At 39.9% G+C, this 25,548-nt stretch overlaps 1 long non-coding RNA gene across 1 annotated transcript; it reads right to left on the bottom strand.

Annotated features, from left to right (window-relative positions):
• Window positions 1-10,758: 10,758 nt before the first annotated feature.
• LOC141573533 (uncharacterized) lies at window positions 10,759-14,263 on the bottom strand. Its single transcript, XR_012499317.1, has 3 exons — window positions 13,819-14,263; window positions 11,640-11,808; window positions 10,759-10,996 (listed from the first exon to the last, which is right to left on the bottom strand). It is a non-coding gene; the product is annotated as an uncharacterized LOC141573533 (long non-coding RNA).
• Between the last annotated feature and the right edge of the window lie 11,285 nt (window positions 14,264-25,548).

Raw genomic sequence — 25,548 nt, 5'->3', positions numbered from 1 at the left:
CCAGGTGGCACTTTCAACACTCTGGTTGAAAATATGCTTGGCGAGATCATCCAGAAATTGAGATAATAAGTGTTTGTTCTTTTAGGATACTAAGTCTTGTAGTAATTTGTTACACAGCAATATATGACTAACACATGAATTAACAGCAAGAGTGGGACATTGCCAAAACACAAACCCAAAATTTGGGAGTGACTTTGGAACTAGGCAGTGGGATTTGAGAAAAGTGTTAGTGACAATCTCAGTGCCTTGAAGAAACTGTCAGCAGAAGCCTGTGGTCATTCATAAAGCTTTAGGCGAAGGCTGGCAGGTCAATGGGGTAAATATTATTGTAAAGTGGAGGAAGGGGGTCTTTATGTTATGTTGTGGCAGAAAGCTGAGTAACACCATTAACTGAAGTTCTGTGGGAAAAAAGAAAATGTATCTAATGAACCAGGTGATAAATAAAGATGTTTATATTATATATACACATACTCCTTTAAATAAAAAATACATATATTAATTTTTATTGTTGTTGTAACATAGCAGAAGAAATCTTAAGTCTAACAGGAAGACAAAAGGATGGGTTTTGTGGTATAATCTCTTATTCTTCAAAAGGCTTACTGGTTGACATTGAGGTGCTCTCTCTGAAGAAAAGTTTGGCATCTCCATCCTGTGGCAGTCTGACATGGAGATGGGACTCGCTTTAGCCAATAAAATATGAGTGGAGGTGGCATGGATCGTGCCCAAGCAGAACTTTTAAGTGCTAGTGCCTGCTTCCCCATTTTTATTTACCCTATGGTGAGATGTCTCATTTTATAAGAGCTATTCAATCAGTCTGAGTCCTGGAATGAAGAGATCCAAAGGCAGCCAGCAATGAATATACACTTGAACAAGAAATTAACCTTTGTGGCTAGGAGCCACTGTCATTTGTGACTGCTTGATAGCATACATCAGCCTTGCCTGACTGACACGGCTTCAAATAAGAGCTAGAGTTGAAGGTGATGAGGATTCTGACCCATGGACCAGTGGAAGGAGCCACTGCAGATAGATGGCATGGCAGACGCAGGGCCACGGTAGTGTGTGGGATCGTAGGAAAAATGCAGGTGTCCAAAATGTAGTATGGAAATTGGTTAGGAAAAGGGGTGAGGGGAAAGGAACAAATTAGGTTGACAGGGTCATTTATTCCATGTTAAGAAAATTTGCCCATCTGTCATGATAGGGAGTTCACTGAATTATAAGAGGAGGAATAATATGACCAGTTTATGTTAAAAACTTAACAACGACTCTACTGTTAAGCACAGGGAACTATATTCAATTTCTTGTAATGAGTTGTAATGGAAAAGAACTTGAAATACATATATATGTATGTATACATATATAACTGAATCGCTGTACACATGAAACTAACATTGTAAATTGACTACACTTCAATTAAAAATAAGAATTAAATAAAGAAATAAAATTGTGTAAGTTAATAATGACATTATTATAGAAGATACAAGCAAGGTGTGTGAAGCACAGGGAAGGGATCCACTGTAATGGTTTCAGGAAGATGCGTCGCACACATAAGCAAGGAACGGAGCACAGTGAAGAGGTATGGCAGACAAAACACCAAAGAGAAAAAAAGCAAGAGGATTTAGTGATTAGGTTGATGTGTTTATGACATCATTATAGGAACATGTACAATACACATATTGCTTGTGTCAGATTAGATTGTTATTCTTTCGATAGTCATCCATTCTTCCCCAATTTCTGAGTAAGGAGTATATCTCTCCAACACATTAACATGTAACTGACATTAATGGGGAGTGGAAAGGATAGTGTGTGAGTTCCAAGCCTAGGCCCTGAGAGGCATTGTATTTTCTCATCCTCCTTGGGGTCATCCATTCTCTTCCATGTGAACGTTCTCTATCTAGTCTACTAGTCCCTGAAGATGAAAGCATGAAGCAAACCTGATCTGAATCTGTGGCTGGAGCCCAAGTCCAGCTGATCCCAAGCAAGACCAGCCAAGTCCCCACATTAGCTGCCATGCAGACACTTAAGTAAGAAACAAATGCTCGTAGCTGCATGCCACGGAGTTCTTGCTGTTGTTTCCTAGCAAAAGTGGATTGATACACCACTGGACTCAAGTTTCTAAAAATCTGAAACATCAGTGAGCTACTATCTTCGACTCTATGTTCCTTTAGAAAATAATTGACCACAAGGTTTCAGCCCAAATTTAACGTCTTTTCTTTAAATAATAAAAGATCAAAGGAAGATAATTCTTAAATGTTCTCTTTGATATGTTTTTGTTTGTTATGTACTGTTTGTTTAATGTATTAGTTTATGCTTTAATTTTTGTCAATTTCTTTTTCTGTTTTTATGACATTTTTTGTTTCTTTGCTGTTCTTTTGGGGGTTTATTTTTAATCACTTATCCTTGTATAACTATTAAGCAAGACATGCAGTTGTAATTATTCAAACTTCCTCTCAAATATGAGAATATGGATTTTTTTTATCATTGATTGAGAAAGTTGACTAGTTCTTACTAGAAGCAGCAGCATACAGCCATGTAAAAAGTAAATATTCAAAAGTTAATTTCACTTAGACTTTAAGAGATTAGCTTAGGTTAATCAGTTATATGTTTCTGGGGTATGGTCAAGGTCCTAGACCTAAATCCACTCAACAAAGACCATTAAAAATTTCAAACTTTTCATCTTTTTAAAAATGCTGTTGTTGGCTCTCTTCTTAGTTTTAAATAATGCATGCAATGCTTTTATTAGTGCAAATAGCAGTAAATAAAAGAGTGATAATGCATTAGGGAGAGAGTTTTTTTGCAAACCTTCAAAAGTAGTTTACTTTAATACCCTAGGTATATGCAGATTATAGTACAGATAATGAGGGCACACAATAAACTGTAATAAAATTCATTGAAAGGTTTGCCAAGATATATCCTCTTGTTTGAATTAAACCTACTCTAGGAGATTGTAATTTTCCTTCTTTCATCAATGGTATTAGCCTTGGTTTATTTCTTAAGTATTTGATTTGGGTTTTATCATTTGACATAAACGGACAGGGAAGAAAGCAAGGTGAACCACTGTAGCATATATCTGAAGTCTAAGGGAGTTATACCAGGTGAAGCAAAGATGGTTCAAGAGTGCCCATGATTGGGATACGCAAAGTCTCTTTTAGATTGTTTAACATCATATGCTGGGAAATAGACTTCTCCATGAAATGTGATGAAGCCTCAGTTTGGTGCAAGCTCCTGTTTAAGAGTTGTCCTTAGACTTTGTGAGATGACATCACCAATATATTGGCCCTCTAATCCTCGGTTTCTTTGGGTCTGTTTTTAATTACGGAAGTACTATAACATCATTAAAGGAAGATTGCACATAAAGTAAAAGAAATATTAGCATTTTAACCTCACTCCTACCTTCATTTTTGTATGTCTTTCCTAAGGTTTTAACAGAGCTTTTAGAGTAGTTATTAAGTGCCTGGTAACACTTTCTCTGCCTCAGCTCATGTAGGTCTCGTGACAATGACAGCAAGTATCAGCCTCCCTTTAGAGAGAAGAGCTGGGAGTTTTAAATAGCTTCCTCTTCAAGGTTACCAAACTACCAAGTCACCGAAGAGTGATTAGAAAACTAATTTTTTAAAATTTCCTAGCCCAAACTTCCTACTAAGTATCTCACCATAGTGGTAAACGTAGTGTGAATACAGTTTTGTACCTTGCTTTTCCCACTTAATGCTGAATCGTATTTTCCCACAAGAGAGCATAGTCTGTCACCACTGTTTTACTGGCATGGTCTCCCTCAGTATGGATACGCCCCAACTTCCTTCACTGTCCTCCTATCATGGGGCTTTGGATGACTTCTAAATTATCATTTTGGAATCTTACAGTTTTGTAATGAATACTACAGTAACTGTCAATGCATATAGCTTTTACATAAGTTAGGGGTTTTTTCCCCCCTATAGTCTAAAATGCTTAAAAATTTTTGAAGATTTTTTTCAAATGGGCAAAGTCTAAGTGGGATTTTTTTTTTTCCATTTTTTCCAATTTTGGCTAGGATTTCAAAGTTGAAAAGTTACGTGACAAATGTCCCTACCTTCTAGAGAGAGATGCCTGGTCATTTATTCCTGACCTGCAAAGAAGCTTGCCAAAGCCAAGTCGTCGTCCTCTGAGCCTGTCACCTACCTTCTACAACAGAGGGTAAGAATGCATTAGGAAGATTAAGAAACGGTGTTTTAGAACAACTGTCCCCAAGTCCCACCCTTCTCTTCCCTTCCACTATGCTCTATTAACCAACCTCAGGTCAAGTGAGAAAACTTAGATCTTGACATGTGAGGAACTGGGAAAACAAAGAGGTTGGCCCTCACCTAAAAAATGTCAAGGCAAGAGGCTGGATGGAAGCAATTGTGACAGCTGAACACAGAGTCTGGGTGGACACTACAGAGGGCAGCAGCCATGAGCCACCTGGACAAGATTACATCACATGGTTTGCCTCCAAGGGCTGAGCGTCAACAAGAGAAGAGGTTATAAGAAGACTGCCATCATCAGCAGGAGTTCAGGTGGCTGTCATACTTAGCCAACCAGCTGGGGCATCCCCGAAGTCAGTGAATAGTATCATGGGTGGCCTTTGAGGAAGCCACAAAATACCCTGAGGCAGAAAGCCAGCTTTTAACTACCTGCCTCCATGATACCGCACTGGACTCAGATTACAATTGCACCAATTGACAGATAACTTTTAAGCCCCAGCTTCTCCTCTCTGACTCCTTATCACCAAGGAGCGGCCAAGAAACAACCTAGGTGGTAAAGGAGAAGGAACGGAAGAATAAGGTGGGAAAATAATGGAGCATCCAGCTTCCTTATGCGTCAGGAGTCCAGTGAAGAAGTGTGAATCAGGATTATATAATGAAGGATTTGTGCTGTGTTTTGTTTAGTTTCTTAATCTCAGGCTGGACTTTTGTTTACCCAAGAATGAGTTTACCAGAGGTTTCTGTCCAAAGGCAAAGAAGGAAGATTCAACACAAAACTTTAAGCTATTGTGGAAGAAAGATAAAATTATTTCACAATTTCACACCTCTGAACCCAGCTTCTTCAACCAACAAGTACATGAAATTTCAAGCTGCATTCCAAAACATTTTTACCAATTTACAATACCATCGGTGATGAAGGAAAATCAGTTCACGATGCTCTTGCTAGCTTTAAAATTGTTCTTTTGATGTTTATTATAATTTAATAGGTGAAATGTGACCTCAATTTAATGATAATTTTTATTATTGGCATAAGTAAACATTTCTCATTTGCATATCTATTATTTATCTTTGTTCACTTATCAATTAGCTATAACACTGGACAGTATACTATTAGTTAATTATGTTCTTATAAATTTGCATGAGGCATTAAGGAGGGAGACAAACCCCTTCCCCTATTTGATAGATACAACTATCATGGTAATCTGTAGTTTGCCTTTCAATATAAAATAATGTTTCTGCATATGAAATTTAAAAAATGTGTCAAAACTCCAACTGTCAACACTTTCCTTTCGACTTCTCCTTTTTGGAAATTCGAGGGAAAAAAAAAATGTCTATTTTCTCTTTATTCTTTGGTCCTGGGACTTCTAATGTTTAAACATTTCTCCCATCTGGAGTTCATTTGTATAAGGCTCAGAATCTGATAAGCCTGAGTTGAGGGTAACAAGTTGGCTGGAAAAACCTGTTGTCCGTTCGGCTGTACTGCTTTCAGCAACTTCGTATTCACAACAAATGTTCTCACTCTCTAGTAAAGGATGAGGAGAATTTCATAATAAAGTTTCCTTACAAAAAGAATCCAAAAAGTTTCTCTTTATAAACATCAAGCTGCCTGAGCTTCGCTCTTTTTTTTTTTTCCTGCCACAGCCCCTCCCTATTAGAATTTACACACCATCCATTGTCAGGGACGCAAACTGTTCTACAGTTTGTTAATGTCCAAGAAAGGCCATCACCTCTGAATCATTTTTTCCCCAAACATAAATCCCTGGGCCAACAAAGAAAAGTGGTATTTTTCCATCTCCATAATTCCTGTTATTTTAAGTCTATCCTCTAACCAAAGTGGCTTTGTGTTTCTTTTTCCTTGATAACTCACAGGTTCAAATGTAAAAATTTATTATTACAAGGAACAATTATGAGGTTCAAAGCATACTGTGTGCATTCCACGCTCAGCTTCTGGGACTGATATACGGAATGAAATACTTGTGGTTGTCTATTCGCATGAAGTGGATGGGTTCCAACCACTGGTGGTGAGAGGCTTAATGAATGTCTGCCTTCATCAGACCCAACAGGGACCGAGCATCATGGGAGGTTGCCCAAGTGCCATATTGGAGGCATCTCAAAAACAAACTTTTGACCATTCACTTATTCATTCCAGTTCCTCTTCAATGTCAACAATGGCAACCACGAAAAGGGGGGAAATGGCTGTGCTGATTTTCTGAGTTTGAACATTGTTCTAGATTTTAAGATTTCAAGATCTCTTTCCCTAAAGCACTCAACTAGAAAAACCACTGACCTTTTTAAAATACTTTTCATTTTTACTTCTTCAGTTCAGCATGTTTAGTATTTTGATAACCCCCTACTCACAATCTTTCTTATTTAATGAGATAGTACATTTACATAGCAAAGCGAAAAACAAAAACAGGACACCCTTAAGTACTGTTGACTTTCCCCTCACCGTTCCTGTTTACTTTTCTGTAAGATCAGGGCATAATAGGTCTCCTTTTTTATGCTTCCATAGCACATATAGAGTTTTATTATAGAAAAAAAGGGTTGCATTTTAGCTACATGTGTACATGTTTGCCTCTCTTGGAACACTGAGAGCTTTCTGAGGACAAGAATGCATCCTGTCGATTTCCATTAGCCTAATGCCTAACACAGTGTCTGATTACCAGGTATCATCAACAATATATCAATAATACACTCATGTAAATAAATGACCTCTGATCTGTGGTGTTTTGAAAGCCTCGAAATTTCAAAATCATTTGCATATCAATATTATGCTGTCAACAGTGCTCTCACTGCCAAACACCCCACAGCTATCGATAACAGTTCACAGGGCAAAGTGCAGCTTTTGGTGCACAATATACTCAGTTCCGTAAGCTCTGGTGTGACCCAGACTGCACCGGTGCACCAAAACCATTACCTTTTCCCATTGGAAACACACAACAAAAGTACATTTCCTCCAAGGGGGAAGGGGGTGGGAAGGGGGAAACTGGGAGTTCGAGATTTGCAGATACTAACTAACATCTATAAAATAAATAAACAACAAGTTCATACTGTATAGCATAGGCAACTATATTCAATATCTTGTGGTAACTTATGGTGCAAAAGAGTATGAAAACGAATATATGCACGTTCACGTATGACTGAAGCACTGTGCTGTTCACCAGACACGGACACAACACTGTAAGCTGACTATACTTCAGTAATATATATAAATGTATACAAAAAATAAAAATAAAATAAAAAAATACATTTCCTATCACCCTTTGCAATTAAATGTAGCCATATGACTTAATTCTGGCCAGTAGAATGCGGGCAAAAATTATATTCACTTCCGGCTCAGTTCATAACAAAATCCGTGTTCTCTTTTCCCATCCGTTTCTGAAAGAAAAAGGAACTGAGAGCCTATAATAAGGTAGAACTACAAGATGGAAGGAACTTGAGTCCGTGAGCGACCAGATACGAAGCTGAACTTAGAATCAGCCACTATGGACCATGATATGAGCTAGAAATAGATCAACTGAGTGCTAAAGCTCTGAGACTGCAGGGTTTGCTTGCTATAGTAGCTAATATCACCTTAACTAATTTGGAAATTGGTGTTTGGAAGCTGGGTGCTAACATAGCACAAACCTAAAATGTGTGGTATTGGCTGATCAGTTGGCAAGAAGTAGAGAAACCAATTGATTAGGTTGGAAAGATGAAGGTCTGGTTCATGATATTTCATGGCAAAATACATAGTAGAACTATTGATTTCAGTACATAGAAAGGCAGAACAGACCTCATGCAACTGTTAAGCCTCTAGTTCTTGTATAAAAGGTTGATAAGAATGAGAGCAACATTGTCTATTTGCTACTATTTGCTGTTATCTCTTAGCAATGTATAACAAGAAAGAGATAAGCAAAGAAAAAAAAAAAAAACCAAAAACAGAAACAAAAACCCAGCTTGTTTTGAGGCAGAAATCAAGGTAGATAGAGTATCCAGAGATCCATAACTTTTAGGATTGGAAAAATCTGCCTTTGCACCCCAGGTATTAGAGATAAATTGAAAAAGACTCTGAATGGCAAAAGTGCAGTAAGATTCTTAGCAGAAAACAAAACAAAAACACATAACCATAAGATAAAGATCAGATTAAGGTTATGGTCTTCAAACATATACCGCCTGATGGCTTTGAGGGGGCTGAGATTGGCTTGGAGGGAAGTGGATAAAGAAGCAAATCTTTTAAAATCAGACTTGAGAAATAGTGCTATGAAAAAACTTCAGGTCTAGACACTGGCACATGGAATTATCTAGAAACAAAAAGATTAAAAGCTGTGTTAATTTTGGATAAAAATTGTATCACTAAAGATACTTTGAGCCTGGACTGAAAAGACTGACTTCTTAAGCTTTAAGATTGGTGCTGGGTCCCCTAACTTCACCAGGGCCAAGTATTGACCCAACAGCCACTTTGTTAAGGTCACAGGGGATAGCGGACAACGAAGAACCTCCCAGAGGCCTGAGGCAGGAGCCATGGAGAACACTGGAGAGGAGAGGTTCTAGAGAGCACAACTCAAGACTCAATGAAGAACGTTCCCTACCCAAAGAGAGTAGGGTCCTTCAATAACATCTGTCAAGAAGAATTTCAAAATTGCTGTGGGCCAGTAACAACTATGTGTCTCTTATTCTTTTCCTTGTCCTAACAAGAGTTTGAAATATGGTTTTTCTGTCTGTATATCACCATTGGATATTGAGCTTGTGTGTGTGTGTGTGTGTGTGTGTGTGTGTATGTGTGTAAGTAGATACAGTTCTTAGGTTCAAGGAACCTTCTTCAGTCCTGATCTGGAGGCCTGAACAGCACCGAAGGATCTGGAATTTGAACTTAAAGCAATGACTGGTGGCAACCTTGGGTTTTCTACCTTCAGGAAGGACAGGTGTGTTTCACATGCAGAAGAAAGATGAAATGGATGACTGGTGACTAGGAGCAGACTGGGCAAACGCTGATGAGCTCTTCATCAAGAGCATTTCCTTTCTTTCCCAAGCACACAGATGGTCTACACTTCCCAACCTCCCTTGTTCTTGGTACTGCCAATGGAATATGGGTGGAAATAATTTTCACTATTTCCAGGCCTGACTCATAAAATGACACACACAAAAATCTCACTCCCCCCACGTGGTAACTGAATGGAGAAGACCTTGAAGCCCTGTGGGAGGGTGGATCCAGAAGGTGGAAGGAGCCTGGGTCCCTGAATGGTCCCTTGGAAGACTGTCCCAGCAGAAACACCTGATGTGAGTAGGAAATGAACTTTTATTTAGTTAAGACTTTGAGATTAGCTGTGCTTTGTTTTGTTTGTTATAGCGTGTGTTAGGTAGAATGATGATACTTGCCAAAGATATCCTCTTCCTAATCCATGGAATCTGTGACTATAGTAAATCCAGGTTGCAGATGGGATTAAGGTTGCTTGTCAGCTGATTTTAGAAAGAGAGATGATCTTGGATTACATGGGTGGGCCTAATGCAATCTCAAGAGTTCTTAACAATAGAAGAAAGGGGGTGGAGAGGAAGTCAGAGTGAGGCCATGTTAGGACTTGACTCACTGTGGCTGGCTTTGAAGATGGAGGAAGGGGATACAACCAAGGGATGGAGGTGGCCCCCAGAATCTGAAAAAGACAAGAGAATGAATTCTCCTCTGGAGCCTCTAGAAGGGAATGCAGCCTGGCCAACATCCTGATGTTACCCCAGTGAAACCCATTTCAGACTTCCATCCTACAGACCATTAGATAATACACTTGTGTTATTTAATCCACTAAGCTTGTGGCAGCAGCAATAGAAAACTAACATGTTCATTAACATTTTGTTGTTAAGTTTAAATTAAATGGCATTTAAGACATTCTGGATGTATTTCCTCCTCTTGCTCAATCAAAACCTACTCTCAGACTGTTCCTTCATACTATGTATAAGAGCCTAAATAGTATAAAATGGATACCTCCCAGAAAGACTTGAACTTTAGAGGTGAATAAAGCAGCTCAGTTAATGTATAAATCTCTACCAGTTGGAAATTCTTTCTGATCTAGAGGGTAGGAGAATTATTTTGGCCAGTAGAATGACCACATATAGTTATCTTGGTTTACCTTTCAATGTTGAAGAACCTTCCTGTTTTCTGATTTTCAGGTGACCATGTGTTAAAGACCAAAGAACCTACCAAAATGGGGAAGTGAGCTCGAGGATATTTACGTTACACCAGAGACTAGTTATCTGACTCAAAAAAATTGCTGCTCTAGCTTGATTTTCTTTCTCCAAAATGAAAGGAATTCGATTTAGACTAACTTTTCATATCCCTCTTTGTTCTAAGCTGCTATAAACCAAATGTCTATATTTCCCTAATGGTTTTTAAGAAAATTAGCTCATTAGCAAATACAATTTTTTGCATGTTTGAATTTTTCCTGCTGTAGTTGTTCCTATGGCTAATCTGCAACTAAGAAGATGTGGAAAAAGTATGTTATGTCAGAATAACCAGTTTGGTATTAAAATGCTTTCTTTAATTAATTGTTGAGTTGTTTGGAGAAGTGGGATAACTTTATTTTTTGACTCAGGGAGAAACTGTCCAGAGGACCTAAAATATTTGAAGTTTCATCAGCAGACATCAGATTTAGTTGGAATCACACATGTGGCGGCAACAGTCAAGAAGGATGGGGAGAGGGTAAGGGCTCTGAAAAGGAAGTGGAGCACAAAATCTCCATTGCCAGAGAGATGAGAACAGGCTCTTCTCAGTCGACTGTTGTGAAATTCTGAATAGGAATTCTGTTTCACAGCTGTTAAAAGAGAACAGAAATACAACTGTGACCAGTGATGGAGAAGCAGCTGTTCATCCTCCGTGTCAACTATATGGGAGGAATTGGCTCGGCAGTACAGCAGAAGGGGCTTAACTGAAATTAAAATTGCCAAAGGAGGGAAGCAATTAGACAGTGGAATCGAAAACTATCAGAGATCACGGAATCTACTTTTCTGAGAGTTGAAAAATGGTTAAAATTTTCTCTGCCTGCTATGCTGTCTGAAGGCAGGAGGGTGTCCCAGGTAATCTCGTACAGACTCTCGTGGGAACATTCTGTGCCAGTCTCATTTTTTGTATGTTTTTTCCTCCAGATAGCTATACCCACATATGTAGTGTGTATATAACTGATACTTAAAAAAAAAAAAAAACAACACCAAAACCTTCCCTTTACAGGTAACTCTTTCCCATTCTGCTGTGGACTAATGCGAACCGAAAACTAGAGGGAAGTCAAAGTGGATCCTAAAAGTTCTGCCCAAGGTGGAATCTCTCCGTGAAAGACAAAAACTCAAAACATGCAACTTTTCGAATCACGTTTACAAAGGCTTCTCCTTTATCATAATTCCTGGTTAAAACCTACCTACCAAGAATACTATTAGATAGTTCTTTAGCACTCCTCAGTATACCTGAACTCCAGGTTGCAACCTGTAAGGGAATTTCCACCAAGGGCCATGAGCCAGCAGTCTGTCTCCTGTGAGGAGCTGGGCTTCGGAAGAGTCAGGCGCTGATGGGAAGTCCGCCGCCTCTGCTCGGCTGGCAGCCACTTGAGCCACGTGTGACCTGCTTGCTTGCTTTCTGTCAAAGGAAAGCATTTTCATTCTGCCCCAATTCGAAAACCAAACCCCAAATTCACAGGTTAAAGAAAACAGTCCTCTAAACCGGTGGGACAGACATGTTAATACACTGGAAACAGGCTATATAAATTCAGACGAGTTAAACCGCATGCCCTTTTGTCACTGACCAAATTGTTAAACTGATGTCTTGGCAGGAGACTTCTATTTCTCTGAAGATTCCCTGGATCCAAACCTCTGCGGTATTAAAGCAAACAGAGTAAATATTTTCCTTGCAGTTTACATCCCAGATCTAAATATTTCCAAGCACGTCAAACTCACTTTTCTCTACCACTCCCTGTAGGGTCCACGTAGACTTTGGCTGCCAGAGAACCCGGCTGAACTCGCCTTGGGAGGGGCTGTGTCCCTGAAGACTGGGAGAGCTCAGAGCAGCAGGCCAGAAGCGGTGTCTTGCAGCTGAGCCGCTGTGCTTGGCAGAGGCAGCGTGTGCAGCAGCAGGTGTGCAATCTGCTGATTTCTCCAGACAGGGAGGCAGGGATGCTCTGCCCCTGCTATTTGCTCCCTCAGCTTAAAAGGCTGCGATTTCCCTGTTACCTGTTTGCAGAGAAGCACCAAGCACCTGCCCCCGGGAAACCTGCACTTCCTTTGGCTAGCTTTTACCGTCCAAGTCGTTCTTCCAGCATCCTGTCTTGTGCTGTCTAAAGCTAGTTCCACCTGTAAAACAGGGTGATTCCTCTGAAAAACCCAGCACAGCGTATTGGCAGCCTATTCCTTTCTCTCTACCTCCCCTGTTTCGTATTATTGTGTGTTCGGTCCCAAACAGGGTTGAAGTACTCTTAGAAAAAGACAGCAAAGAATCACAATTGAGCATACATGCCATTTCAGTCAGTATTTCTTGAGACCGTGGGGCATCTTGGGGACTTATTCTGAAAGCGTCCCAACCTAGGGGCAAAGGCAGTGCTCTACTTTTTATAAAAATGGTTTCTTTTTGCAGGTGTGGACAGCAAGTTCTCAAACTGTCATGACAAATGCAGTCTAACTGAACTCAGACAGGAAAATAACGAATGTAACTGTGGGCACTGACACCCTTGTCTTTGGGCTCAGAGAGGTACTCCGAAGTAGAGGGTGCAGGTAACTCCTGCCTTTGAAGACCGCACCTCCATTTATCCTGCATTTCCCAGTGCGAGCGGACACTGGGCTGCACCGCCCAGACCCCCCTTCACTGTAGCATCGCTGCTGCCCTTCAGGGGCTCAGAGTCCTGTCGCCTGACAGTCATTAGCTATCAGCCCCTTCAAGTGTTGCCTCAGTGGCCAATAGCTGCCTCATTCACGGTCACATTCCCTCCCCAGGTGGCCTGCTCCAGCAACTGACTGGTGAAGAAGGAAGGTCCTGTCCACATCAACCCAACTTGAGAGAACTCCGAAGGGTCATTCTAGCTCCGGAGCTCCCTGGGGGCCCCCCCCCCCGGGCTGTTGCTGGGCCCCTACTGCAGCTGTCTCCCTCCCTGTAGTCGGCCTCCTCCTTCTCCCTCCACAGGTGTTGCTCCCAAGGGTACACCTTAGGAAACATCCTGACCTCTACTGCCCATGTCAGTATCTGCTTCCCAGGGAAGCCTGCCTTGGCCAACAGGCTCAGACTTGGCCCGTTTAGGGGGAATCATTTCCGTGTTTGAGTCAAGAGGTCAGTCAACCAGGTGTTTGATAAATGGGCCCAATAGATTAACCAGTATCTGTGGGAACATCAAAAAGGAATAGTAGCCACACCTTTCTCAGCAAGCATTTCTAGTCTAGTAGGGGAGAAGGCATAAACACATGGAACGATAACCCGTCATATTACAGAATAACATAACTGTCAGAGGATTACGTGATGTTGGGTTTTATCAGAAGGGAAGATTGGTTTTAGGACAGAAGAGTTGCTGGCTGTCTGGGGATCATCAGGGTTAGGGTAACCTACCATCCCCTGCAGGCTATTCTTCCGTGAAAGTTAATTTCTCAGTATCTAAAGAATCCTCACCTTGCAAAGGAGCTTGATTCCAGATGGCCCTTCTGCTTCTTCCTGCCTTGTAATGAAGCCACCAGACGGCACACAAGAGCAACAGGTGAAAAGCATATTCCCATAAATACTGCTGCTGTGAGATTTGCCCTACTTGGTCCCCTTCTTTCTGTTTGCTTAGGTTCCCAGAGCTTCTCAGCTTTTCCCGTCCAAGCTTCAAGGCACTGGCGTCCGTCAAAGTCACCCTGCCCTTCTTCTCACTGAGCCGGTTTGCCGGCTCAGTCCTGCCAATTCAAATCGCCAAAGATAGGTCTTGCTCTTGTCCTGATTCGTCTTATTTTTGCAGAGATCTCCTCAGTTGACCTTGCTTTTCCTGGCATTCTTACTGTCTCCACTCCTACTTCTAAACTCTCACCTCCACGTGGCTCCTCTAGATTTTATCACCCTCTGTGAACTCTCAGCTTCTCTCTAGAACTTAACGGGATTTGCTCTATCTTTATACAAAATCGCAGTCCAAGAGGAAGGTGAAGGGCACAGTTATCTATTAATTGTGACCTTGGGCAAATCATTTAACACTGCTCATCTTTCAGTAGTCTTATTTATAACATGAGGATAACAATTTCTACTTCCCATAGATGAGAATGATAATGATTAACTGGCATGGAAGCGAGAGTCTCCTGGGAAGAAGTCAAAACAAAACACAAACACAAAATCCTCGCACAATCATTACAATTCATCAAATGTTTATCGCATGCCAGGCATCATGCAACGCTTAATCATTATCTATAAACTTCCCGTAGAAATTCCAAGGAACTAAGTGACAAGAGGTTGTACCAGTTGGTACTAAAAACATTAATCTAGCTTTTGCTGCTCTGGAATCACTTCCTCTCCATTCTTGCTCATGACCATCCCTCCTTTCCATCTGTTCTTGTTCATTCTTACTCCCACCTCATCCTGGGTGAAGCTCATTTAAAATGCCTAATCTGTTTCCCTAACTCTAATCAAATCTCTCTGCACAATTCCCCTGCCCTGTCAGGCTTGGAGCCAGGCAAGGAAAAGCTCCTTGTGGCAATGTCTTAGCTGCTAGGGTGGGGATCTCATTATTTGTAGTAGAGTTAACAAGATCAGAGATGGAAAGCTGGAGCAAAACTGCTGTCAAAGCCGGCATAAATAACAGGACTGCTAATCCGAAGAGGACATCAAATTTTGAACATGGTCTTAGATACTAAATCATAATAAGTACGAAAACAAGAACTAATGAACAAATAGTATCTAAACAGATACGAAAAAAATAAAGTCTAACTATTTTTAAATGGTGGTGGATACATGACTTTAAAAAGTTATTTTTTTCAATTGAGATGCAATTAACACACAAAATTCATCATTTCAAAATGTACAACTCAGCGGGTTTTAGTGTACTGACAAAGTTGCACAACCGTCATCATTCTAATTCCAGAGCAGTTCCTCACCACAAAAGGAAATTTCATATTCATTAACAGTCACTTCCATTTCCCCCTCCCTCAGTTCCTGGCAACCACAAATCTCCTTTTTGTCTTGATGGTTTTAAGCCTGTTCTAGACAATGTGCTTCAGCCTCTGGCTGGCACTGTTCTGATGGATATATTTAAAGAGTCTGAAATGTACTACGTAGCTTCTTGTAAATTGCCACCCATTGTGACACGTGACTTGGCTCTTCCCTTCCATCAAGATTTTAATGTCCTCACTCTTCCTTTTCTCTTTCCCTCAGATTACTGTCTGCATAGTAGAGTCCAAAATCCTTCCTCTGGGTTTAAGATCCTTCAGCATAAATTCCATTTCCCCCGCCCCCCAATTTTGCACTTCCTTACCTCCTCATTTGTGTTCCTATGTACTTGTTCATAAAAAACCCCAATCACGTATGGTCTTCATGACCAGATCCAATGACACCTCACCCCTCACGTTTCCCTAGATCAATCCAGGAAGTTACGACATCCAGCTGCGTACCCTCACCACTCCACAGCACTTACGACCATGATTCCCCAGTGTATGGAAGTTAGTTCTCCCTCTGGATTTTAAGTTGCCTAATTGATGGCATCATGTCTCTTGGTCACTCACAGTGCCTGGCACACCATAAGGACACAGTAAGTACCTGGTGGACACATTGTATGAGTGAAAAGGAGACTGGGTGAAATGCCCAAAGTTACTCCAACCCGGATAACCATTACATAGAATTCTGGAATTAAAGACCAAATAATACCGCCTACAATGCTACGAATGCAGTCACTCAACTATATCTAAACTTCAAATACAATATAACACACGCTAGAGAGTTCTATAAATTGTTGGAGATATAAAGACATTTATGTGAATGGGAATCTTGTAACTCGAAAAGAATATTGGTTCTAAAGCAAATGAAGACCATTTGCCCAGTGAAGTTAGATTATTATTGAGATTTAGATGTTGATTGATCTTTGGTATGAAGAATTGGGATTCGATAATTTCTCCCTTCTTGGCAAAGCCATTATCTTTAACATGGCCATTCTTATCCCTTAGTGTGAAAATGGTAATAAATCACCATAGTGATTATTTCTGTACGTATGGGGAGAGTCACTTCTAACTTTCATCCTTCCCAACACAGCTCAATGGTTCGCCTGCCTTTCCAGCTAGTTTGCTTTGAAAGTGGGAAGTCCATTTAAACCGGCTTCATTTCCTTTGACATCCATCTCAAATTTTCATTAATTAATTCATTGTGCAAACGTTTTATGAAGGTCCTATCATATGTGAGGTACGGTATTATTCAAAAATTAACACACTAAAGTGAAGATAATTAAACATAAGTTTAAAAGATGCATGCACAAAAGAGGTTTTAGAAAAGCTATGAGTTCAGAGAATGGTAAGGTTAAAGGTGTTCTTTGGACATGCTTGTTTCCATCTGATTGGCTGTGTAAATATCATACCTGACCATTTCCCCCTTTTTCGTCTATATACAGGATGGTCAGAATCAACTTTTATGGACCATCCCTAGCCATATAACAGTCTGACCTACAGTACAAATTTGATGTGTCCATGGAACCTCTGAGTTTTTCTCACTTTGTCACGTCTATTTTCCCTTCATCTGCTCTTATTTTTTTGTTTTTACTTTTGTTTTGTTTTATGTATTTTTTTAAGCCATCTAAAAATATATTTTAAATGAAGTGGGACATAAGCGGTGATGCTAAAAATAATTCTGGGAAAGGCATAGTAAAGAGAACTGCAGAATTTCTTGCACCTGTTCACTCAGAGCAACAATTTTTTTAAGTGTCATCATGTCGTTTAGTTAAAAATTGCAAAGGATGTTAATTAGACAGGAGATATTTATATATATTTTACTCCAAGCATACTGATTCACACACCCTAATTTGAATTGCCTGGTGTGATCACAGGGTTTCATGTAAAGGCAAAGCAAAAATCACTAATTACAGGATTTGAAAACATTAGAATATGTGGTCTCTACTCACTTTACCACTCAAATCCTGATCTGAAGAGTTAAATTAATCTACATATGGGTAAAGGTAATCTCCATAAAAGGAAAAAGCAATCTACATAGAGTCAGTCTACATTAATGTCTCTTAAATCACTGAGTGAATCAATAAGCAAACTGTTCTCTGAGCTGAAGCGCACTGGATAGATGCTTTACATGCGGTCTTTAACAGGATCCTCAAATCAGTCCTGAAGGCTTATGCTACCTTCCCTGTCTCGCTGAGAACAGACAGGTGTAAGGATGTTAGGTAATAATAACGTAAGCGCTGCTCTCAGTGCTTTGCATGCCCTGACTCGTTAGTTCTCACACAAAACCTATGTGGTAGAGTCTATTTATTGTTAACCTCATTTTATGATCGAAGATAACAAGGGACAGAGAAGTTTCATCAATTTCCCAAAGCCGTGCAATGAGTGATGAAGCTGGGATTCAAACCCCAGCAGTCTGACTCTATTCTACCTTAACCACTAAACTGATTTCCCCAGTTTATTTTGCTGAACAAAGCACAGATATTCATGTCCTACACCAAAGTCCACAATCTTTAATTTACACCATGCTGCCTTAGGATTCAGTCCAAACTACACTTACTGCTTGCACCCTTTTAGCTGGATTCAGACAGAATTAGTTATTCCTTTTCCCGGGTCTTAGCACATTCTCCCTCTCTCTCTCTCCCTATCTATCTACGTATATATGATAAAATATATATAAGATATATATATATATATATATATGAGATATATATGAGATATACATTTGTATTTGTATATATCATATATATAAATAAATAGTACTTTTCATCTTTCCTTTTCATAATCTTTTAACACATACATTTACATTAAAAATACAATTTCCTTAAATGCAGGGATTACCAAATCATGAAATAACTTTTCCTTCAGTAAATATATCTTGAAAATATAAATGAGTCAATGAACAAATGAAAAGTCCCACAGCATACACCTTTGGCCTATTAAAATTTCATCAATGCCTGAAATTCCATACTTAGAGATTTATTATTTTGGCTTAAGAGGTCCTAGAAAGAGTTGATATATTAATTCAGATCTCTTTCATGTGTTAACATAAATAGATTCATCAGACCCTTTCCAGAGAATAGTTTTGATGGAGCAAAGTACAGATAGGACAACAAATTAATTAATTAATTCCTTGATAAAGTTGCCTGGGATATCCTCTGAAGGAAGTGAAGGATGTGAGGAAGATACGAGGAAACTAATCTTGCAGACTTTGGAAATTTCTTTTTTGGCCTGAGCATTTACCAGCATTCTCAAATCCCATCTAAAATATCATTCACAAATAAAATCCTTCCTTGAACGAGGGAAGTGGAGGGTGATAAACTGGGGATGGTGAGTAGACTAAAGCTAACAGGTGTGTGAGATTCCAAGTTGTCACCTGTGTTGCCCAGGCCTGGCTGGGCAACAGAATCACCTGGGGACACTTGAAAACTTATCTTACCTGTGCCCCAACCCCAATAAATCACCTGAATCCTCTACAGGTTAAAAATTGAAGACAAAAACCCTCCCCATGAGATTCTAACATCAGAAGCTTGGTGAGAGAAAGCAGAGTTGCTTAACGAACTAATGTTTTAGGCCATGCGTCACCATACTCCACATGGGTTTGGGGTAGTCCAGCTCTGAAAATTTCTCTCCACCTCTTAACATCAACTTCAAGCCCTAAGTTTTCCCGGTAGTGGGATCACTGGTGGAATGGATGGCACGAGGGCCAACTTTGTGGGCATTCGCCCTGTACAACCACAGGGGGGCCACCATTGGAAGGGCTCTGTGTTTGGTTTAATGTTCTGCTGTCATCTTCCTGCAGTTCTTAGTAATGTTTAAAAAAGGGATCCACATTTTTATTTGGTCCTGGCCCAGCAAATTACATAGCTGGTCTAGGGTGGCGTTTATTAAATGGTAGGGAGTTTCATGGAACATGGGTGGAAAATAGTCTAGCAAGTTTTCAGCTCCAGTTAACTAGACGCAAATGAAGTAATTTGTGAGGGTGTCACTAAATATCCAGAGGATTCTTGGACAAGTCAGTTCTCTGGGTGGGCTTTATCACGATCTTTAAAAAAGGAAAGAAAATATGAAAACGAATATATGTATGTATATGTGTGACTGGGACATTGTGCTGTACACCAGACACTGACACACTGTAACTGAATGTACTTCAATAATAATAATAATAAAGTAGGCTTCAAAGACAGCATAAAAGAGAATGTAACATAGCTCCTTAATTTTTTATAATGGTTACATTTTGAATGATCATTTGAATGTATTTTGTTAATAAGATATATTAATAAAACTTAAAAGAAAAAAGAAAGGTGGTGTAGATGGCCCCCAGGATCACATCTGGTTCTAGTACAGTGGCAGAAACTGCTCTGTGTTCAGCAAAACCTACTTCCTTTTCTCCCTTAACACGCAGCAAGACTGCACATACAAACATCTCTTGCAGATAGGTGTGGCCACATGTATTAGTTTGCTCGGGCTGCCATTACCAAGTACGGCAGACCTGGTAGCTTAAACAACAGAAATTTCTTTTCTCCCAGTTATGGAGCCAGAAGTCCGAGATCAAGGTGTTAACAGGGTTGGTTTTCTCTGAGGCTGGTCTTTTTGGCTTGTACGTGGCCATCATCTCCCTCTCCCTTCACATGGTCTTCCCTCTGTCTGTGTCTGTGTCCACACTTCCTCTTCATTTAAGGACACCAGTCATACTGGATCAGAGCTCACCCTAATGCCCTCAGTTTGACTTCAATGCCTGTTTAAAGACACTATCTCCAAATACAGTCACACTCTGAAAACCAAGGGTTAAGACTTCAACATATAAATCTGCGGGGGATGTAACTCAGCCCATAACACCATGTGGTGGAGTACTGACCAGTCAAACACAGACAGGATTTATAGAGGCCACCTCAGATCAAGACTCCAGACACCTCCCCTTTCCCCCTTTCCCCCTTTCACCTGGACGAAACTTAGAGACCACCCTCTAGACAACCTTGAAAGCCACATGTTGAAAACCAATGATCCACAAAGTGGAAGGAGCCTGGGTCCCTGAGTCAGTACTCAAAGAAGAGCCACTCCACCAGATGCGCCAACATAGAAAGGCAACGTGCATAAGAAACAAGCTGCTGTTGTGTTAGGCTCTGAGGTTTGGGGCTGTATCTGTTACAGCAGCTGGTGTATCATAGCTGACATAATCATTCCATGAAGATTCAGAGAAATGGAGACATCATGTCTGCCTTGCTCCAGTTAAGCAATTGCCAATGAACAAGCACCTACTGGGTGCTTAGAGTCATGCTAGGTGTGGTAGGGCACAAAGGAATAAGAAGCACGGTGCCTGCCTGCCACACTGCTGCTAGGGTAATAGATTGTAAGAACGCTGTTAAAAGCTGCAATGGAGAGAAATACCTCCTAGTTAAAAGTTTAAAAGAGTGGTTTATCCAGGGAGGCTGGTGGAGTCAGAAAGGCTTCATTCGATGAGTTGGACATTGACCTTGGCTTGAAGCCCAGGAGAAATTTAGATCCAGGAAGGAGGACGGCCGTGAGGGAAACCAAACGTGAGAAGAAGCCACGTCAGTGAGAAATGGCGAGAATTCTGCCCAGCAGAAGCAGAGAATCCTGCCGGGGAGTGCTGGTGACGCAGACAAGCGCTAAGCCCAGGCCAGACTCAGGAAAGCCTGGGGAGCTAGCTAGGTTTACTTCAGGATGGCGGTCCAGTTCCTCAAATTTGATTAGGAAAACTCTTCAGAAAATTCTCTCTTGTGTCTTTTTCCTTGTCTTTTCCGTTGAGCACTTATTTCTAGGGCTTATGAACAGACGCTAAGATAGAACTACAAAGCAGCACCCCCCCCTCCACTCCTGTGGCTAATAATCTCACTTTTATTTCGTTTTTATTATTTTTATTCTGCCATCATGTGTAAGTCTTATTTCTAATTCCTGTTTTATCTTAGGATTTTTCCTTTTTTATAAAACTTCTGCTAAATACAAAAGGATTTCTCTCTTTCCTTATATACAACGTCACAGGGACTTAATTTTGGATTCTCAAGTAGAATATCATCATCGTCATCCCTTTGTTTAACCCCTAGCTTCCATCTCTTGCTACCTTAATTTAACTCTCTTGTTCAGCATCTCTCTCTTTCTCTTGGCCATTTGTTACAAGACTCCAGCCAGCATTTCCTGCAGCACTCAAGTCATGCCACAGTAATAGTTTTTCCATTGAAAAATACCACAAGTACACTATTTCCAATGGAAACACCGCAAGAACAGTGTTTCCACTGAGCGTACCACAACGAGAGTGTTTTTGTGGTATCTAAATTCTGAGATGAACTCGTAATGTTCATCTTGGATTCATTATAACTAGGCCCCTATTCTCTGGAAAGCACTGAGACAGGGATGGAATTTTTATTTGTAGTTAAAAAAATACAATAAAAATAAAAGTTGGATGATGCCAAGACAATTTTGCACTTGCTTTTGTGAGTAAAATATAAATAGATTTAGCAAGTGAAAGAATGAGGAAAAACTTCATAAAAATGTACAGAGAGGCTTAGCAGCTGGAAAAGCTAGGGTTTGTGTGTGTGTGTGTGTGCGTGCGTGCGTGCGTGCGTGTATGTGTGTGTGTGCGTGCGTGTATGTGTGTGTGTGCGTGCGTGTATGTGTGTGTGCGTGCGTGCGTGTGTGTGTGCGTGCGTGCGTGTATGTGTGTGTGTGCATGCGTGCGTGTGTGTGTGATAAAATTTAAGGCGGCTCAGCCGCTGGGAAGGCAACAACCTGTAAAAATACTTAACATTTACAGCCACTCAGTGGCTGGAAAACCAACTTCTCATAAAATCGATTTAACATTTTGGTCGCTGTTGAAGACATTTAATGCATGCATGTTTATATATCTCTGTTTATGCTGTAGCCCCAAGGATTTCAGTGGGTTTTTAATAGTTATAAGTTGGAAGAGACCATTTGAAACTGTTGAGGGTATAGATTGTCTTTGCACCACTGACAATAATGTTTACCAGCACACATAGGTTGCTCTCAGACATGTTAGTAAGAGCACCAAATCTGACTAATTACACTCATTTTACTAACTTTTGCATTTGTATCATCTTGCTGATCTGTCATGTCCTACTTTTGAAGTCATTTTTAAACAAAATTTCCAGTTGGAATTACTCTCTTATTTTCCAGGAGTTGAAGACTAAGTTTCTTAAACCCTGATCTGCCTGTAGTTTGGCAAACAAAATTATCTGTCAGGATAGCCCAATTTTTTCCATTTCCCTTGTTATGTCTTAAATCAGTTCAGTTAAACAGGGTAACATTTTGCTATTTTTTTCCTTTTTTTTTGTTTGTTTGTTTCATTTGGTTAGTTCCACAAAATGAACTCGATGAGCAACTAGTTAAAGGGAATTCATTTTTTTTTAATCTCGGGGGGAGGAGGGGAATGGAATTGAAAAACTAAGTGGAATTTTTAAAATTTTTACTTGAAACTTTTCAAGTTAATAATACTGGAGAAAGTTATACTGGAAGGACGCTAAAATTCTAACACAAAGCCCATCATTTTATAGGTATGTGACCTTGGAGATAAAGAAGTTGCAATATCTTGAAACTTCAAGTTTCTAATTGTAAAATATAGATGATTGTACTTGCTTTATCCACCTCCCTTGAAGGTGTTGAGGCTCAAACAATGTACTGTGTGGAAATGTGTTTAGGTGATGTCAAAGCACTAGGCATAAATATTCTCATAACCTAATAATAGAACTCTAACTCTCATGAAAACTCCAGCACATTAAAAGTAAAAGCATAATCAAAATTACAAGGATGTATATGTTCCTAGGCTTCCATTAAGTGGACATTTTTATCCTTTTGGAAGATGAAAGTTTGAGAAACTAGAAAAGCAATAGACAGGTCATACAAATGATTGTGAAATTACTCTGAATCCAGGTAATTGTTTTATTCCGCTTTCTTCTCTGATCACAGCGCACCTCTGAGTAGACACATTCATATGGACTAATTAATTACTTTTTTTTTAACATTTTTTATTGATTTATAATCATTTTACTGGGCTAATTACTCTTAACCTATTTATTGTACTTAAGGTTTGAATCCTTTTTACTGTTTGGAGAAAGGCTTTCTGACTGTTTATATCAGAGTTTTCCCAGAGCAATTCAGTGGAGTAAGATCCTAGATCACTACTGTAGCATTTCACTCTGACACAGCAAGTATGACACATGGTGTTTTCCCCCTCCTCCTTCCTTTCTTCTTTGCATTCCAGGGACAGAAGCCACACAGAAAAAACTAACTGCAACCACCTCTTTTCCTACAACTCATTTTTATGGCTTAGAGCCCAAATGACATTATTTTACTGAGTGTCATGGCCTCAGCTAAGTTCCCTCCTCCCAAATGAATAGAAGCCCCTTAAGAGATAAATAGAAACAAACTGTTGAAATCTCAATTCTTAACAGTTCCCTGAATTTCTAGGCCACTGATCTGTCCAGATTAAAAACAAATATTGATAACTAACAAGTGTTTAAAATCTGGAACTTCTAATTCCAGCCAGGAACGCCCAGAGCCATCCCCTCTTTAATTCACTTTATAATTGAGAATTAGGTCAAGCAGTAATAGAAATGAAACATGAAAAACAAAGTTTCAAACTGTTACTTATTTGAGAGATCTTTCTCCTTGGAAACTTTACTCTTTTCTAAAGTGGAAATAAAAGCAAGATCTAGGAGAGGGTTGTGATTGAACTTGTTCTTAACTACTTAAAGATGCTTATTTTGTGCTCAGGAACAACATTACATTTTGGACATTGTGTTAAGAAAGGACCAAACAACAATATGCCTTGGTGGTAAGGCATGGATATTTCAACCTCACAGGAAAAAAAAAAAAAGTATTTTTTTTTAAAGTGTAACCTACAGAGACATGAGCTAACTTCACAAAATGTCTCACCTAACACTCGGGTTCCAGGTCACCAGGCAGGGTTTCCACGGGGCTCAAACCGCTGTCCTTTCCTCCCTCCCTGGAGATACCCAAATAGTGCAGGTTAACCACAGACCCCACTGCTGTGCAGTCATTCTTCCTGTGTGGAAGTGGCAAGACCTCTGACAGTGAAGAGTCTTCCAAAGTTCGAAAGTCGTAAACAAGATAAATCAAGAGCTACCACGGCAGGACCAGAAGAAGAAAATGGTCACGGGCAGTCGGTAGTCTAACTGGCTCTTGCTTTTCCCCATTCTACTGCTACTAAAGCCAAAGAGAGTTTCTTCTAGACCTATGAACACACTGGGAAATGAGTCATTACACTTAGTTAGGTTTCCTGAATATAGTGAGAATATAGTGAACACAGCATTATAACATAGTGTGATCTTGGAGGGACTACATTTAAAAGACAGAGGAATGTAGAAGATGGTTATATTCTCTTACGGATACTTCTATGATGTAAGGGAAAAATAAAACTCTCGTTAGGAACAGGGTATAAACAATCGATAAGTAACGAATGATAGTTGGTCTGGCAGCCTATGTCTCAAACTTACGAGTGTCAAGAAAATCTAAATGGTTGGTGAAAGTTGATTGAACAAAACAGGTGTCTTACCCACTTCATGGGTTGCACTTAATTTATAAACATTTTTACTGCTGGCCAAGAGTTTTAAAGTCAAGAGATAAAAGCGTAGAGATGAAAGAAATGAGCAGTGTAAGAATATGTGAGAATAAGAAACAGCAAGAGGCTTCACTGAAGATATAGTTGGATCTGGGAGGGAAAAAAAGAAAAAGAAAAAAAAACTACACTGAAAGAAGAGGAGGGCAGGGAGAGCAGAGGAGAAACTTCTGGAAAAAGATACTCTCTTGGCAAGATGAATGGAAAATAAAACTGCAGAATGAAAGACTGCTTAAAAGAGCAGTCCCTAATCTTCTGCCAACACAGGCTAATTTGTATTTCTGGAACTAGCAGAAAGGATGTCAGCTGAAACCCATGTTAGAGTCACCTTGCAGCAAATGTTCCACGGCACATGTGTAGGCAGGAGGGAATGGAATGAATTTAGGTTTCATAGAGTGAAGAATGGCTTCAGGAACTCCAAACATCCCATTCCTGATCTTCGACTTCAGAACATATGCTCTTTCATTCTAATTGCACATGGGAAATAAAGAGAACAGGGGCTGGGCTGTCAATTAAGATCTAAATTTGGCTCCAAGTGAAGAGAACTAGCACCCATCCAGCTGTAAATGCTTCTTTAATGAGGTATGAAGAACTAAGCTTGACACCAGGAAAAGT

This window comes from Camelus bactrianus, chromosome 16, assembly GCF_048773025.1.
Source record: "Camelus bactrianus isolate YW-2024 breed Bactrian camel chromosome 16, ASM4877302v1, whole genome shotgun sequence".
NCBI lineage: Eukaryota > Metazoa > Chordata > Mammalia > Artiodactyla > Camelidae > Camelus > Camelus bactrianus.
The sequence above is the reverse complement of the archived record's forward strand: the minus strand, read 5'-3'. Positions and strand labels throughout refer to the sequence as shown.